We start from the raw sequence: 17,546 nt of genomic DNA on the forward strand, positions 1-17,546 counted from the left end.
GATAGGAGTGACTGCAGGACGTCTGAAAGAAATACGCGGCCCCGATCGCTCAACAGTTCGCGAGGGGCGCCGTGGCGGAGAACGAAGTTGTTCAGTATGAACGAGGCGATGTCTTTTGCTGATGCAGCAGGCAAGGTGGCGGTTTCGGCATACCGTGTCAGATGATCTACTGCCACAACAATCCATCGGTTGCCAGCGCCAGTAGATGGAAGAGGCCCGTATATATCAATGCCGACGCGGTCGAATGGTTGAGCTGGGCAGGGAAGTGGTTGGAGAGGTGCGGTGGAGATATGCGGGACACATTTGCGTCGCTGGCAGGCAATGCAGGAGCGCACGTATTTGTGGACGAAGGTGTACATCCCCCGCCAATAATATCGTAGGCGAAGCCGTGTGTAAGTTTTTGACACTCCGCCGTGACCACACTGCGGGTCAGAATGAAAAGCGGAGCATAAATCTTGTCGTAGGTGGCGAGGCACTACTAAGAGCCATTTGCGGCCGTCATTTTGGTAGTTGCGGCGGTATAAAAGTCCGTCGCGGATTGTGAAATGCTGCGCCTGTCGGCGTAACGCTCGAGATGCCGAAGTTGCCGGAGGATTTGATAAAAAGTCGAATATCATGACGATCCATGGATCTTTTCGTTGCTCCGATGCCATGTCCAGGATGTCAAGTGGTGAGATGTCATGTCTATAAGTAGAAGTGCTGCTGTCTGAAGTAACTGGGGAGCGCGAGAGGGCATCGGCGTCAGAGTGTTTGCGTCCAGAACGATAGACGACACGGATATCGTATTCCTGGATTCGGAGGGCCCACCGAGCGAGGCGGCCCGACGGGTCTTTTAGGTTGGACAGCCAGCAAAGAGCGTGATGATCCGTCACCACGTCAAAGCGTCGACCGTAGAGATACGGACGAAATTTTTGAATAGCCCATACGATAGCTAGGCACTCTTTTTCTGTGACTGAGTAATTGGCCTCAGGTTTCGTGAGGGCACGACTGGCATAAGCGACGACGTATTCGGCATTAGTGTTCTCGCGTTGTGCGAGCACGGCACCAAGGCCGACACCACTGGCGTCAGTGTGAAGTTCTGTAGGTGCGCTTGGATCAAAATGGCGCAAGACTGGCGGAGACGTGAGGAGGTGACGAAGAGTCGTAAAGGCATCATCAGAGGCCTCCGACCAACCAGAAAGTTCATTGTCGCCTTGAAGAAGTTGGTTAAGTGGTGCGATCACTGTAGCGAAATTGCGAACGAAACGTCGAAAATAGGAGCATAGGCCAATGAAGCTGCGCAGTGCTTTCAAATTAGTGGGCTTCGGAAATTCGGATACGGCGCGAAGTTTATCAGGATCAGGAAGAATGCCTTCTTTGGAGACAACGTGGCCTAATATAGTCAGTTTTCGAGCTGCAAATCGGCACTTTCTTAAGTTAAGCTGGGGACCAGCATTCCGGAGACAGGTCAAAACTTGATGTAAACGCCGAAGATGGGTTGGAAAATCAGGGGAAAAGACGACAACGTCGTCGAGGTAGCTTGAGGCAAGTATGCCACTTTAGGCCACGTAGGATGCCGTCCATCATGCGTTCGAAGGTGGCGGGTGCATTGCACAGACCGAACGGCATCACAGTGAATTCATACAAGCCATCTGGTGTGACAATTGCGGTTTCAGAACAGTCAGCGTCCGCCATGGGCACCTGCCAGTAGCCAGAGCGGAGATCTAAGGACGAAAAGAACTCCGCTCCTTGCAAACAGTCAAGTGCGTCGTCAATACGTGGCAACGGGTATACATCCTTTCGGGTAATCTTGTTAAGCCTTCGATAGTCGACGCAAAATCGTATGGTGCTGTCTTTCTTTTTAACTAGGACGACGGGTGATGCCCAAGGACTACTAGAAGGCTGGATGACACCGCGATTGAGCATATCATTCACCTGGTCATTGATAACTTGTCTTTCAGTCGCCGATACTCGGTAGGGACGCTGTCGAATTGGTGCGTGGCTCCCAGTGTCGATAGTGTGCGAAACAGTCGTCGTGCGGCCGAGTGATGTTGCTTGGCAATCAAAGGAGGAAGAGAAGCCTTGGAGCAAGCGAAGAAGTTCGTCGCGCTGCGTCGTCGTAAGGTCACTGGCAATAGCTGGCGTAAAAGAACCCGGTAGGGACTGTGGGCGCGATTCCTCGAAAGCAGCAATATAAGTGGAGTCGTCCATCGTGTCAAATATTGAAGATGAAGTCAGTGGCTCTGCTCTGCCAAGGCTTTCACGGCGGCGTAAAGTAATTGGTTCAGCCGATGGGTTGGAGACGCACATGAGAGAGGCGTCAGCTGTGAACTCGAGGACGGCGAACGGCAGAGGTAGTGAACGGCGGCGAACTAAGAGTTCAGATGGAGCGAAGAGTACGGTGCCGTCATCTACACAGTCACAAGAGATACTGACAAGGGTGTAAGACCAGGCAGGTATAATGGTGTCTTCTGAAACAGAGATTTTGCGGCAATATCCTTATGGTCAGTGATAATATCATTCGAAAACTGAAACAGCTCGATTTCGGCGCGGGCGCAGTCAATGATCGCATGATGTGTGGAGAGAAAGTCCCAACCTAATATGACGTCGTGTGAACATGATGGCAACACGATGAATTCTATGATATAGAGGATCTCCTGAATTACGACACGAGCAGTGCAGGCGCCAGATGGCTCGACGTGCTGCGCGTTGGCAGTTCGAAGAGACAGTCCAGAAAGCGGCGTCGTCACTTTTCCGATCTTGCCGCAAATACGGGCATCTATCGCTGAAAGTGCAGCGCCGGTGTCGACAAGTGCTAGCGTCAATGTTCCTTCTATAGCGACTTCAATAACGTTCTTCGGGGAAGTGTGAGGCCTTATACATTTCGCTGGCACCGCAGTTCTCGCCTCTTGAACTGCGATATTTAGTTTTCCTGGCGCAAAGGGCTCCGACACCGGTGCATGGGTGAAAGCGAGCGGCGGCGAGGAGAAGGTGAATGGCGAGCAGCGGAGAATGCGGTGTCGACAACAGGAGGAGAGTCAAAGGTGTCCGAATAGTTGCGGCGTTGGTGGAAACGTGGTGCATATGGACGCACATTGTTGGGGACGTTGGGGGTAAGGAGGCGACAGTGACGTGCTACGTGTCCAGCACGGCCACAATAAAAACAAATCGGCCGATTATCTTCCGTGCGCCAATGATCTTGAGGTCGTGCATACTGCACCAGTGGCCGGACCGGAGTGGATACGGGCCGGCGCAAAGGCGGGCGAAGGGGACCGTAGGTCTGTGGTGCAGGCCTCGAAGCGACTTAGGCGTACGTCAGGGGAGCGGCAACCGGAGCCTGCTGGAGAGAAGGTGGAATGTGGTCGGCTACCTGCTCCTTGATGACAGATTGGAGAGCGGGCGCCAACGGAGAATTCGACTGGCCGTGTGTGAGGGGAATCAGAGAAAGCTGACGAGCCACCTCTTCACGGACGAACTCCTTGATCTGTAGCAGTAGGGACGTATGATCCGGGGAAACAGCCAAGCTCGACATTGAAGTCGCCTGAGGAGGAGATTGGCGGGTGGCTAGGCGTTGTTTGCGGAGTTCGTCGAAGCTTTGGCAGAGACTGACGAGTTCAGAGACTGTCGCCGGATTTTTCGCCAACAGCATCTGGAAGGCGTCGTCTTCAATGCCTTTCAAGGTATGGCGGATCTTCTCGGCATCAGCCATTGTGACGTCAACGCGGTTGCAGAGGTCGCAACATCTTCTATATAACTTGTAAATGTCTCCCCGCACTGTTGCGCACGACTGCGCAAACGTTGCTCGGCGCGAAGCTTGCGAACGGCGGGGCGCCCGAATACCTCCGTCACGTTTGTTTTGAAGGCTGTCCACGTCGTGAGATCACGTTCATGGTTGCGGTGCCATACGCTGGCGACACCACTCAAATAAAACGATACGTAATTCAGTTTTTGGTGTCGTGTTGTGGATGCTCACCCGGTCGTAGTCAGCGAGCCAGTCTTCTAGGTCATGGTCTTCGGTACCGCTGAAGATGGGTGGGTCGCGTTGACGCAGCGGGCCGGGGCAGACCATGGTAGTCACCGGGGCAGCGGGTTGTGGTTGCGGGGGTCCTTCTTCCGGCATAATGAAGACAGGCTGCAGTGTCCGGTTGCGAAGTTCCAGAATTCCGGTTGTACCCAGCAGCTCCACCAATTGTAAAGGGGGTTTATTCGGCTCGTAGAGTAGCAGTGACCAACGCGGCAACAGCAGGTAGGGCGCAGCCAGCGAGCGAACTGGGTACGGGCCACGCGATGGCAATGAGGCTTTTCAGCCTGCCGATCTTCTTCGTCACAATATATATATATATATATATATATATATATATATATATATATATATATATTGTTACGTAAGAAGACGCAAATGAAAAGCTATATACAAGTATATTTACAACGTAATACGCCGCACTTGGCCAAGAGGCAACAGCCCGCGCTAGCCTCCAATCGTTGTCGTCGTCTTCTTACTGCTTGCCTCTTCGTCATCGGTAATACTATGCCGTAGCACTACCCCCGGCGGCAAAAGCGCCGTCCCGGAGCGACTAAAGGCCGGACTTGGAAACAGTGTAGTAGGCCTTGAGCCTACTGACGTGCACGACATCACTAGGTGCCACAGTAGATGACGAGGTTGAGCTCACAGGGGCAATTTCGTACGTCACAGGCGTCACCTGGCGCAGCACGCGGTAGGGCCCTGTGTATCGCGAAAGGAGCTTTTGTGAAAGTCCGACGTGACGAGAGGGCGACCACAAGAGCACGAGCGCACCAGGCGAAAACTGTACGTCACGGTGGCGGGCGTTGTACTGACGCTGCTGAGTGGTTTTCGAGTCCGTCAGTCGAGCACGGGCAAGCTGGCGTGCATGGTCGGCGAGAGCGATGGCGTCGCGCGCATACTCGCTTGTTGAGATCGAAGCAGGAGGAAGTGCCGTGTCAAGGGGCAAGGTCGGTTCGCGACCGTAGAGCAGATAAAAGGGAGAAAATCCGGCGGTGTCGTGGCGGGAAGAATTATAAGCGAATGTGACGTAAGGAAGGGCAATGTCCCAGTCGCGGTGATCCTTGGAAACGTACTTTGACAGCATATCGGTAAGAGTACGGTTTAACCACTCTGTCAGGCCATTGGTTTGAGGATGGTATGAGGTAGTCAGCTTGTGTTGAGTGGAGCAGGAACGTACAATGTCGGCGATAACTTTCGAGAGGAAGTTACGACCACGGTCAGTGAGCAGCTGTCGCGGGGCGCCATGAAGTAAGATAATGTCACGCAAGAGAAAGTCCGCGACGTCAGTGGCACAACTGGTAGGGAGAGCCCGCGTGATAGCGTATCGGGTGGCGTAATCAGTTGCGACGGCTACCCATTTGTTCCCAGAGGATGACGTGGGAAAGGGACCGAGGAGGTCTAATCCAACACGAAAGAACGGTTCCACAGGGACAGTGATCGGCTGGAGATGACCGGCAGGTAGCACCTGAGGTGTTTTCCGACGCTGGCAGGTATCACAGGCAGCAACATAGTGTCGGACGGAGCGAGCGAGACCAGGCCAATAGAAGCGGTGGCGGACGCGGTCGTACGTGCGGGTTACGCCAAGATGTCCTGCAGTAGGTGCGTCATGCATCTCAAAGAGCACAGTCTGTCGTAGATGTTTTGGCACGACAAGAAGAAGATCAGATCCGTCAGGGAGGAAGTTCCTTCGGTACAGAATGCCGCCCTGGAGGACATATCGGCGAACGGATGCGTCGGTAGGTGTAGAGCGCAGACGCTCGATGAGTACTCGCAGCGATAGGTCTCGGTACTGCTCATCGGCGATGTTAGCGAAGGCAGACACAGAGAAAATGCCGTCGGCGGTACTACTGTCGGCGTCGTCAGGCTCGTCTACCGGGTAGCGAGACAGGCAGTCAGCGTCCTTGTGTAGTCGGCCAGATTTGTAGGTGAAAGAGAACGAATATTCTTGGAGGCGTAAGGCCCAGCGACCAAGTCTTCCTGAAGGGTCTTTCAATGAGCATAACCAACAAAGCGCGTGATGGTCGGTGCTAACGGAAAAGGGTCGGCCATATAAGTATGGGCGGAACTTCGCAACCGCCCAAACTAGGGCGAGACACTCACGCTCAGTGATGGAATAGTTGCGCTCCGCGGGTGAGAGGAGCCTGCTGGCGTAAGCGATAACACGGTCGTTGCCGCGCTGGCGTTGTGCCAGTACTGCACCAATTCCGTGACCGCTGGCATCAGTACGAACTTCGCTAGGCGCAGAAGGATCGAAATGGGCCAGAACGGGAGGCGTTGTGAGAACGTCGATTAGATGCGAGAATGCAGAGGCCTCGTTATCGCCCCACTGGAAAGGGGCGTCTTTTTTCAAAAGCTCGGTTAGTGGTCGTGCTATGGCCGCGAAATTTTTCACGAAACGGCGGAAGTAGGAACAAAGGCCGATGAAGCTGCGCACATCCTTGACACACTTCGGAACAGGAAAGTGCGTAACAGCATGGATCTTGCCTGGGTCCGGTTGCACTCCGTTCGCGTCAACGAGATGCCCAAGGACGGTAATCTGGCGACGGCCGAATTGGCACTTCGATGCGTTCAGTTGCAGAGCAGCGCGACGAAAAACGTCCAGGACTGCCGAGAGGCGCTCGAGGTGCGTAGCGAACGTTGGGGAGAATACTATGACGTCGTCCAAGTAGCACAGACATGTGGACCATTTGAAACCGTGAAGAAGGGAGTCCATCATGCGTTCAAAAGTGGCAGGAGCGTTACATAGACCAAACGGCATCACTTTGAATTGATAAAGACCGTCCGGAGTTACAAAAGCAGTCTTCTCGCGGTCGAGATCGTCCACAGCAATCTGCCAGTAGCCGGAGCGGAGGTCAATAGAAGAGAAGTAGCGAGCACCATGGAGGCAGTCAAGGGCGTCATCGATCCGAGGTAGGGGATACACGTCCTTTTTGGTAACCCTGTTAAGGTGCCGATAATCCACGCAAAAGCGCCATGAGCCATCCTTCTTTTTTACCAGTACAACCGGTGACGCCCATGGACTACATGACGGTTCTATGATGTTATTGGCAAGCATTTTGCGAACTTCAGCGTGAATAACTTGACGCTCAACCGGTGACACTCGATACGGGCGGCGATGAATAGGAGGGGCATCGCCGGTATTAATGCGATGTTTAACAGTTGTAGTTTGGGCCAAAGGACGATCGTTAAAGTCAAAAATATCGTTGTAGGAAATCAGAACGCGGTAGAGCTCACGAGCGTGCTCGGACGGCATGTCGGGCGCAATCATTTTCTGTAAGTCGGGGATGGTGCAAGTTGTCGACTGAGATGGTAGAGGAGGATCGGCTGAATTGCTGTCTACCTCAATAGATGCTATTGAGTGATCTTCGAATGAGCAAAGCTGGGCCAGAGACATCCCGCGTAGCAGCACTTGTGTCGTCAAGCCAAAATTGACCACTGGCAGGCAGACGCAATTAGCCGTAATAGATAAAACGGTATGAGGTACCGTGATCGCGTGTGTAAGGAGGACGTCTTGTATAGGAGCCGCGATATAGTGGCCGTCGGGCACTGGTGGGGATGACACTAGGTCAACTTAAGTCAGTGCCGTAGGTGGCAAGCGAACAAAGTCGACGGAACTGAGGCGACTGGGGTGTGGTTCAGCGGGATCCAGAACAGGCAGGTCAAGGCGGAGAGTACTGGCGGAACAATCAATGAGAGCAGAATGTGCGGAGAGGAAGTCTAAGCCGAGGATGATGTCGTGGGGACAGCGGGCGATGACTGTGAATAGCACGACTGTTGAGCGATCGGCGAAGGAGACGCGGGCGGCACACATACCAATTACGGGGGCTGTTCCGCCATCGGCGACACGGACAACAAGCGTCGTGGCGGGCGTGATTATTTTTTTCAGGCGGGTACGAAAGTCCGCGCTCATTACCGACAAATGCGCCCCAGTGTCTATAAGAGCAGATACAGGAACACCGTCGACTTGCACGTCAAGAAGGTTCAGATGAGTGGGCAACGTCAGTGGAGGATTTGGCGGCGTAGGGAGCAATGCAGCGTCACCTCGAGGCGCTGCATTATTCAGTTTTCCGGCTGGGAGCGGCGTCCGAAGGGAGTCGGCGAAAAGGAGCGACGGGGCTGGGGAGAGCGAGATTGTCGTCCTTGGGGCGAACGTGAACGAGAATAGGGGCGGTTCGGCGCAGGAGAGTCAGTGGCGGCATTATCGGAGCGTGCGGCATAAGGACGAGAAGGGCCACCCGAGGGGCGAGAATAGGCAGTATAAGCAGACCGGGACGGGGAAGTCCAGCGACTTCGACAGTGCCGAGAAATGTGCCCGATGCGACGGCAGTGAAAACAAATGGGCTTGTCGTCAGCAGTGCGCCATTCAGCTGGGTTGCGGAAGCGTGGTGGGTAAGACGATGCGGGACGGGGCGGAAGCGAAGAAGCCGGATGGGTATCAGGGTGATGGGCCGAGCAGATGGTGTGAAGGCCCATCTTTTCGAACTCCTGGCGGACAACTGCCTGGATCAGGGAAACCGTGACTGCCGGTGCGTTGGTGGGGCTGGAGTCGAAGGCAGCCGGATAGGCGGCCTCAATCTCACGCCGAACGATCTTGGTAATATCGCCGGTGTTGTTGGGACGAGGAGCGTCGGCACAGGAAGAAGTCGCTGGGGTGTTGGGCAAACGGGCAAACTGCTGATCGATACGTCGGCTTTTAGCGAGTTCCAGGCGGCGGCACTCTTTGATAACAGCATCCACCGTCGCGATGTTGTTGAATACGAGCAAGTTGAAGGCGTCATCGGCAATGCCTTTGAGGATGTGGGATACCTTGTCTGACTCAGGCATGTGTGCATCAACTTTGCGGCACAGAGCCAGGACGTCCTGAATATACGTGACATAGGGCTCTGTTGACGTCTGCACACGGCCGGAAAGCGCCTTCTGCGCGGCAAGTTTGTGACCGTAGGGGTTGCCGAACAAGTCGCGGAGCTTTTGCTTGAACGAATCCCAACTGGTGAGCTCCTCTTCGTGCGTCCGAAACCAAACTCGAGGTGTGCCACCGAGGTAAAAGACTACGTTGGCGAGCACGATAGTAGGGTCCCACCGGTTATTGCGGCTGACGTGTTCGTACAGGCTGATCCAGTCGTCGACGTCGTCCCCATCTTTGCCCGAGAATACGCCAGGATCACGAGGAGCAGGGAGAGAGATGTAGGTCGTCGAAGTGGCAGGAGGGGTCGGAGGCGGCTGAGTCGAATTGTCATCGTCGGGAGCCATGAAGCTAGGCTCGACGTACCGTCCACTGCGAAGCTCCGTGACGAGGTACAGGGAACGCCCACCTCCACCAGATATGTTACGTAAGAAGACGCAAATGAAAAGCTATATACAAGTATATTTACAACGTAATACGCCGCACTTGGCCAAGAGGCAACAGCCCGCGCTAGCCTCCAATCGTTGTCGTCGTCTTCTTACTGCTTGCCTCTTCGTCATCGGTAATACTATTCCGTAGCAATATATATATATATATATATATATATATATATATATATATATATATATATATATATATATTGTTACGCATGAAGAAAACGAAGACCAGTGAACGTGCTTGCGGTCAAGTGGGGGAAGGAAGAAGAGAGCGACGCTGAGTTGATCAACCATCTGGGCGCTCTTGCGCTCACCTTCCCGACCTAAAGTAAACGGTTCCCTTCATCGTAAGGGTTATAAACGGTCTCCTTCATGCGTAACAATATATATATATATATATATATATATATATATATATATATATATATATATATATATATATATATATAATGCCCTTAGCTGCGCCCTTTGTAAAATATAGACAGTGCTTTACAGAAAAAGCGACCTTTGTCATGCTCCAGTTGTACGGATGCAACGAGTGTTCCGCCTTGGCTTTGCATGGCACGGCACTTGTCCTGCTCGCTTCTAGGGCTGCTTGCTTCTGGCCAAATAGGCAGCGGTTTCTTGCCTGTTTTCCCTTCTCACGGGAAGTGAATTACGTTCAATTTTGCTGCACTTCGTCTCACCTAGGCCCGAAAGTTGAGGTGTTATCCCGGTTATTTACATTAAATTACTTTCCAATGACTCAAAAGCTAAAACCTCTAACACACCCAAATTGCAGCACGGAGCTAGAAAGTTCCCCAAACATTTCGGCAATAACGTAATACAATTTGTCGACAGTCTAAAAATAGTTGGCGTGGTTTTTATAAGCATATACCTGAGTCATCCATGGACTTGGGGTCCGTTGTTGACACTGCAATCCGACTAACACGTATCCTGCCAAGAAAACTGCTAGAATATTCCTTTAAAATTCATTACTTACTTCACAGCTACAGTACTGAAAGTCACAAATGGAATAGAGATTTTCAAAGTTGGCATGTACCTGAAATAAAAAATTGTTTGATATTATATTTCTGACCTTTGGAACCATCCAACTGAATCCTTTGTTAAGAAATGTGGCATCCTACTGATCTACTTGCATATTAGAGTCCCTCATTTAATTGCGTGTCACTATAAATATATTATTATTGAAAGAATCTGTTTGTCACAGTTGCATGTAAGCGATATCGTCTGACAGATCCAAGCCAAAAGAAATGAAGGCAACTCATATACAGAGCATATTACAGTTGGCAGTCTTTACGGTGCACGTTGCCTGTGCCGTTAATATGTACTGTGCGGTTGCGTTACCTATATTCGTGCCTGTCCCAGGTGGTTGGATGAAGATTTGCTGCGGTGCCTTATAAATGCTGATCTGAAGGGGTGCTCTTTATGGGTGAGTCTTGCAATATTCGTTTTCGTATCCGTATCTTCAATCACACTAGCTAGTGTGTGAGTGGAATTCAATAAATAGTGGACGTTTTATTCTTGTATTTATTTCTTCTCTTTCAATAAGAGTATTTACACTGTTTTATTTATGAGTACTGTGACGCCTGCACTGCGGTGAACGCAGTGCAGGCGTCACAGTACTCACGTCACGTCATTCTTACCTTGTAGGAATTCGGAGTTCTTTGTCACGCTGTTTTATTTATGAGCACTGTGACGCCTGCACTGCGGTGAACAATTACCTTGTAGGGAGTCGGAGTTCTTTGTCAAACTGGTTTACAAGTTTTTATACACAGCCTCTTTCCAGAAAAGATCATCAAGTTGACTTGTACTGAACCATTTATAGGTAGTGTCGTGGCTTCCGGCACGCATTTACCACTGCGTTGGATTGGTGTTGCTTCAAGCATCATGCATACGGCACCATACAACAGTATGCTCTGGGTGGTGGTGGTGGTGGTGGTGGTGTTCAAGCAGGCGGGGTTAGCCTGGCATACATAGCCGGCAATTGTTCCGCCTGATCCTCCTTCCAGTTGAGATCAGTGGTGTGTCACCAGGTGTCGATGAGCCCCGTGTCTCGCAGGAAGGCTATCAGCAGTCGTTGCGCTCTCTTCCTGAATGACGCGGGCCCTCCGGGGAAAACAACGTCTTCAAAGGTCCTGTGCATGAGACCGCTTTTTTGTAGGCTGTCCACCATCACTTTTCTCTCTGTGTCATACTGAGGGCATAGCCAAATGAAATGTTCGATGTCGCCAATGTCACCACAGAAAACACAGAGTGGGGAAGCGCGAAGCCCAGTCTTGAATAACCAAGCTGGGGTGTACGCGGAGTCGGTCCTGATGCGGTATAAAAGCGTCGCTCGTTCCCGTGTAAATCCATGAGTCACACAGGATTCGTGTGGATTCTTGAACATCTCTCTAAAGTGAAGGCGGATTGCACCCTTAGGGTTTCGAAAAGCTTTTGGAGCTTTCACTTTTGGGACACATGTCAGCGCTAGGCGTGCAAGGGCGTCAGCTTCCTCGTTTCCATCAATTCCTACGTGTGATGGAATCAACTGAAACCTTATGTTAAATCCTTTGCTCGTTAGGTCGTCGATCAAAGCCAGAGACTGCCTTGTAAACTTCTCTAGAGGTAGGCCCCGATGTAATCTCTGTAATGCTGACTTGGAATCCGTCAGCACCACGACATCTCGTGCAGAAAAGGCCCGTAGTTTCCGCAAAGCCGCGGTGATTGCGGCGCTTTCTACTGTTGTAGAGGAAACTACGTGATCCAGACGGCCAGACCATGACACATCAAGGGATGGTATGCAGAATGCCGCTGCACAGCTATCTGTTTGTGCGCACACCGAACCGTCTGTGTACACTTGTAGATGGCTTTGAAACACAGTGCTCAAGTGGTCCAGCACAATGAACTTGGCTTCGGCAGTTGAAATGGTGCGTTTCGTCGGTAGGTGGGGTACATTGAGGCTGCAGGTAACGTCCGGAAAAGACCATGGCGGGTCAAGGCGACTTCGTTTAGGCCATTCCAATCCTAAATATCGGAAGGTGTTCAGCGCCGCATGGAAATGTGAGCGAGTTCTTGTTCTTAGCCGCCGGAGAAGCGCCGTGCCTGCGCGTGACTCGCCCAGCCTTAATAGCTGCGTCAGCAAGGCCTGAGATGCCAAGAGGCGGAGTGGAAGAGACTCTGCCTCATTAGTGACTTTCTTGTTTGAAGCCGCCGTTGGAACTCCCATCGCCAAGCGAAGTCCCTTTCTGTGCACTGCCTCCAAGCGCTCGAATTGACTCGATGACGGTGATATCAGAGGGAGCTGATAGAGAATGCGGCTTGTTATCAGTGCAGCGTTCAGTTTAAGCATGGATATAGGATTGTTTTCCCAACGTATGCCTGCCAATCGACGAAGTGCGTTGATTTTTTGCACTGATGCAGCCACAACACTTTCGACTGCAGCACGCCATAGCAGCTTGTTGTCGATGGTGACGCCCAGGAATCGAACATGAGTTGCACGAAGAATTGAATGCCCTCTGATATTCAGCGTCAGACGTGTTGACTTGCGTCTCACTCCCGGGAAAAGCATGAAGGCCGATTTTTCTGCTGATAAAGATAGGGCAAGCGTCGCGAAGTGGCGATCGATAGTGGAGATTGCGGCCTGGGCTATTCGGGCCAAACGTTTGTGCTGGTACCCCGAGATCCAAATGCAGATGTCATCTGCGTAGATGGACATTTTAACTGCCGTCCGACCTACTTTCAGGGCATCTGGAAGGCTGGCCATGGCAACGTTAAAAAGCAAGGGAGATAGGACACTTCCTTGTGGGACGCCGAGCGAAATACGTCGCTTGTCACTCATTATACTTCCGAGCTTAACTTGGACACATCGATCACTGAGAAATTCATGGACGAATCGAAGAGCATTTCCCGAGACGCCCATGGCTCGGAGTCCGTTGATGATGCCTGTATGAAGCACACAGTCGTATGCCTTGGCAACGTCCATAAAGATGGCGAGTGTGGAAAGGCCGTCTGCGCGATGGTGCTCGATATGGCCTAGTAGATCCAAGACACTGTCCTGGGCACTCAACCGTGGACGAAATCCGGTCATACATGATGGCAGTCTATTTTCTTGCTCGAGATACCATGTTAACCTCGTACATATTAGTCTTTCCATCAACTTTGATGCGCATGATGTTAGCGATACTGGCCGGTATGAGGTGAGGTTTGCTGGATCCTTTCCAGACTTCAGCACTGGCACCACCCATGCTGTCTTCCACGCTTCTGGGATCTCTCCTGTGCTCCAGACGTGATTAAATATGTCCAGAAGTGCTCGTTTTCGGTCATATGGCAGATTTGTCAGCATCTGATTGCTGATCGAATCGGGACCCACAGCACAGCGTCTTATTAATTTGCTAAGCGCCAAATCCAACTCACGAAAGGTGAACGGCGTATCCATGGTATGTGATGCTTCAGACAATAGAGGGTTCGATGCCCCTGCTGATCTGCCAGATGTGTATACGTCTGCAAAATCTTCTGCAAGGGTTTGCAAATCTTTTCCTTGCTTTAAAGCAAGTGCTTCGAATGGCCTGTGCAGGCGAATCTTTCCGGATAGGCTATTCATTACTTCCCATATCCTTGTCATGGGAGCAAACGCCGATAAACTCTCACAGAAAGCAGCCCATTGAACTCGTCTTAACCTTCTTGTGTGACGACGGATGACAGCGTTTATCCTGTTGTATTCAGTTTTCGCAGATGGATTGCCCGTTTTTCTCATTAGTTTTCGCTCCGCTCTCCTACGCGCTGCGCAGAGGTTCTTTAATTTCAAATCAGGAGTAGGGAAATGATCTGGCAGTTTCAACATTGAGGTAGCCACTCTTTTGCTCCGCAGCATATCTGCGAACAGCTCACCAGGGGATTCGTCCAACGCTTCTCTGTATGTGTCCCAGCGGGTCACAGCACAGAATTGTCGCCCAGCAGTGTGAAATCCGGTGATGTTCGTGAAGATCGGAAAGTGGTCACTGCCCATCCTGTCTGGGGCCGTTGTTGACGATACGACAAGGTCTGTAGAATGGATCACGATGTCTATGGCACTCCATGAATCTGGTGGTCTGAAGAAAGTCGGTTTGCCATCGTTCGCGATACATAAGTCAGCAGCATCCGCGGCTGTGACAAGTTCCTTGCCTCGGGAATCTGCAGTCTTATCTCCCCAAAGCGAATGATGTGCGTTAAAGTCGCCACAGATTATTATAGGAGAGGGGCAACGAATGCAAAGGTCTTCTATGAACGCCTCCATGGAGACCTTCCTGCGCGGACTTATATACACCGACACCACACTGAGTTTTCGTTTTCCTAGGCACACTTGCACAGCGGCGACTTCCAAGAAGGTAGAACAAAGGTCTTGCACTGGTAAGGTGACGTGAGGTATTTCTCGCCTGATGTATATCACCGCACTTCCATTTGCAAATGATGGTATACTCGGATTTCCATGTCTGATGTACCCTGGGGTCGTCCTTCCATTTGGGAGACCGGCCTCCGAGAGGGCTAGAATTGGTATAGGTATGTCTCGAAGGAAAAGGCTGAGTTCCGAAAGACGCTGTAGAATACCGGCGCAGTTCCATTGAATTATTAAGGGCACTTTTGGACGACGGAATGGACCAAGTGGGCGAGACATTGCCATTATGCTGCTGAGTGTATGTGGAAGTAGAGCAGAGTATTACTGACTCAAGAGCCAGCACTGCTTCCAGCATATCCTTCGTCGAACTAGCAGGCATCTTCGCGACGTGGGAACGTAGTGCCGTGAACAAAGCGCGTATCACATGCTGGCAGTTTTCCTGCTGACTGTTGCCAAGTGGTACTTGAGGTCGGTTTACTGCGGCCGCATAGGTGCGTTTTTCGGGCTCTTTTCGAACAGGTTTCTCAGCCGCTGAGACCGTTTGCGTTGGCTCAGTAACTTCATTTATCGGTGTGAGACGCGGGAAGTGGGATGCGTATTCTGTTTCCAAACCAGTTAGTTGTGGCGCTCTGGATGTCTTCTTCGTGTTCGATGGTGCGCTTGCACTCTTTGGACCCAGAACAAACAACTTATTTCTTCGCTGAGCAGCTGTCCGCGCAGGGCATCGACCGTAGCTAGCAGGATGGTCACCGCCGCAATTTGCACACACAAAGTTGTCTTTACTTGCACACGTCTTAAAGTCATGAGGTCCCCCACAGCGCTTGCACCTCTGTTCCCCACGACAGTACTTAGCGATATGTCCGAAGCGCTGATACTTAAAACAGCGTGGTGGTGTCTCCACGTAGTCGACAAGCTCGTGTCTGGTGAAACCAAGGTTGATCTTCTCCGGGCGTTCAGAATTTGGAGCAAAAGTGAGAACCACCGTGTTAGTGCGCCTTGACTCCCATTCAGATGACGAGGTTTGGACCCGACGGATGATTCTTCTTGCATGGAACACTCCCTGAGGTCTCAGGTAGGTGAAGAGCTCTCCATCCGAGTACCACTTAGGGACCCCTCTAACAATGCACGTATTTTTCATATAACTGTGTGGGACACGGGCAGATATGACTATGCCGCCGATATTCTTGGTCTGTAGAAGGACGTTGGCTTGTCCTTCTGTCTCTACATCTAAGAGCAATGCTCCCTGTGCTGTGAAGTGGCTCTTCACTGGTGCTCCACCGAGAATCCTTTCAAGCTCAGAATACAAGACAATAGGGTTTACTTGCCTTAAATCATCTCTTTCGGATGCTGCAGTGATTAACACTGGAATGGCCTCCGCCCTGTCTTTACGATGGCGCACAATTCGGAAACCACCCTCGTCCATTTCCAGGTCTGAAGGGTTTGCCACGTTGTCGTCGTCGATGACAGTTGACTCGTCTTCAGATTCAGCAGTGTCTTGTCGCTTGCAGTCAGGCTGGCTTGTACAAACCAGCTGGCGTTTCTGACCCGGTGTCAGCCCTTGGGAGGTCATGGCGGGGTGCTCGTTGGTGCCAGCTTGGTTCCTTCTAGCACCTTGTGAGGCGGCGGGTGGGTAAGTACCCGTCGGTCTCCGATACGGAAGGTACCTTTTCGAGTCGACAGACGTCTTGAACCGTTCTGACGAGTAATATTACCAGAAAATAACAAAAATAACGATAAATGTAGGCAGAGCTACTCAGACAGGCGAGCAGCAGGTTCGTCGTCTTCTTCTTTCTCCCCAGTATGCTCTGCTCGCTCGAGTCGGAACATTGATTCTCGAGCCAGTATGCTCTGCTCGCTCGAGTATCAATGTTCCGACGCGTCAAATGGTATTTCTAATTACGTTATCACTCCTTAGCACATCCAACATTCATAAGCTTCTTGGGGCTAAGCATTTGACATAGTGACGTGGGAACATCGCTGCGCGCCTCCGTAGGGAGCGATGTCTGCATCAATAACAAAAATTTAACCCAGCTGGCTGTTTCGGCGACATACTGCCTTGAATTCGGCAGCATAGACGGTACTTGATCCCCGAATGGTTCTTGTCGTATGCCTACACACGTAGCGTAACTCTCGAGGAATGCTTGTATTGCGATACCAATTAAATAGACGCTCCAGGCACACTTCTGCTGTCGCTGTCATGTTCCGTATAAAGTTGAAGGGCGATAACACCACCGCCGCGCGCCCTACACTGTAAATGCGAATCAAAGCGTGCAAGGGGAGCCTACGATGGCGGCTCAATCTCGCCCGCGCAAAACCAAGGAATGCAGGGGCGAAGCGCGAGTGGAAGGAAGGAGGAGGGGAAGGGGGTGAAGGAAGGGGGGCGGCGTTCTACTCCGGCGACAACTGCGTGTGGGCGTGGTTTCATGGCCGTGTCTTCAGCGCAGCCTGCGTTGGGAGGAAAGGCTAGGCACAGAGAAGGAAATTCAACAATAGGGTACACTCGGCGAAAACTGACAACAGGAAACACCTCACGGCCTGTGTTAATCTCGTCCGTTAGTTGACGCCAGCATCGGAAAAAAAGGATGTCAAATAAACTCGCAGACAACGTTTTTTTTTTTTATTCTTTCCCGCTATAACTAAAACGTTTTGGGCATAAATGAACAGATACTTTGCGAGTTATTTTTCTTGCGTTACCTAGCAAAAAGCTAACCGCACGCCAGGCGCGACAGATGTATTCGTCATGTGCCAGTCACGCCGGTCACGCCACCGAAGCCAGCGAGGCCGGTTGCGCGTGGGAAATTTGCCTGTTCGGCGACCCGCCTCTTTGGATGTAGTGTGTTTGTTGGG

Source organism: Dermacentor albipictus, chromosome 8 (genome assembly GCF_038994185.2).
Source record: "Dermacentor albipictus isolate Rhodes 1998 colony chromosome 8, USDA_Dalb.pri_finalv2, whole genome shotgun sequence".
NCBI lineage: Eukaryota > Metazoa > Arthropoda > Arachnida > Ixodida > Ixodidae > Dermacentor > Dermacentor albipictus.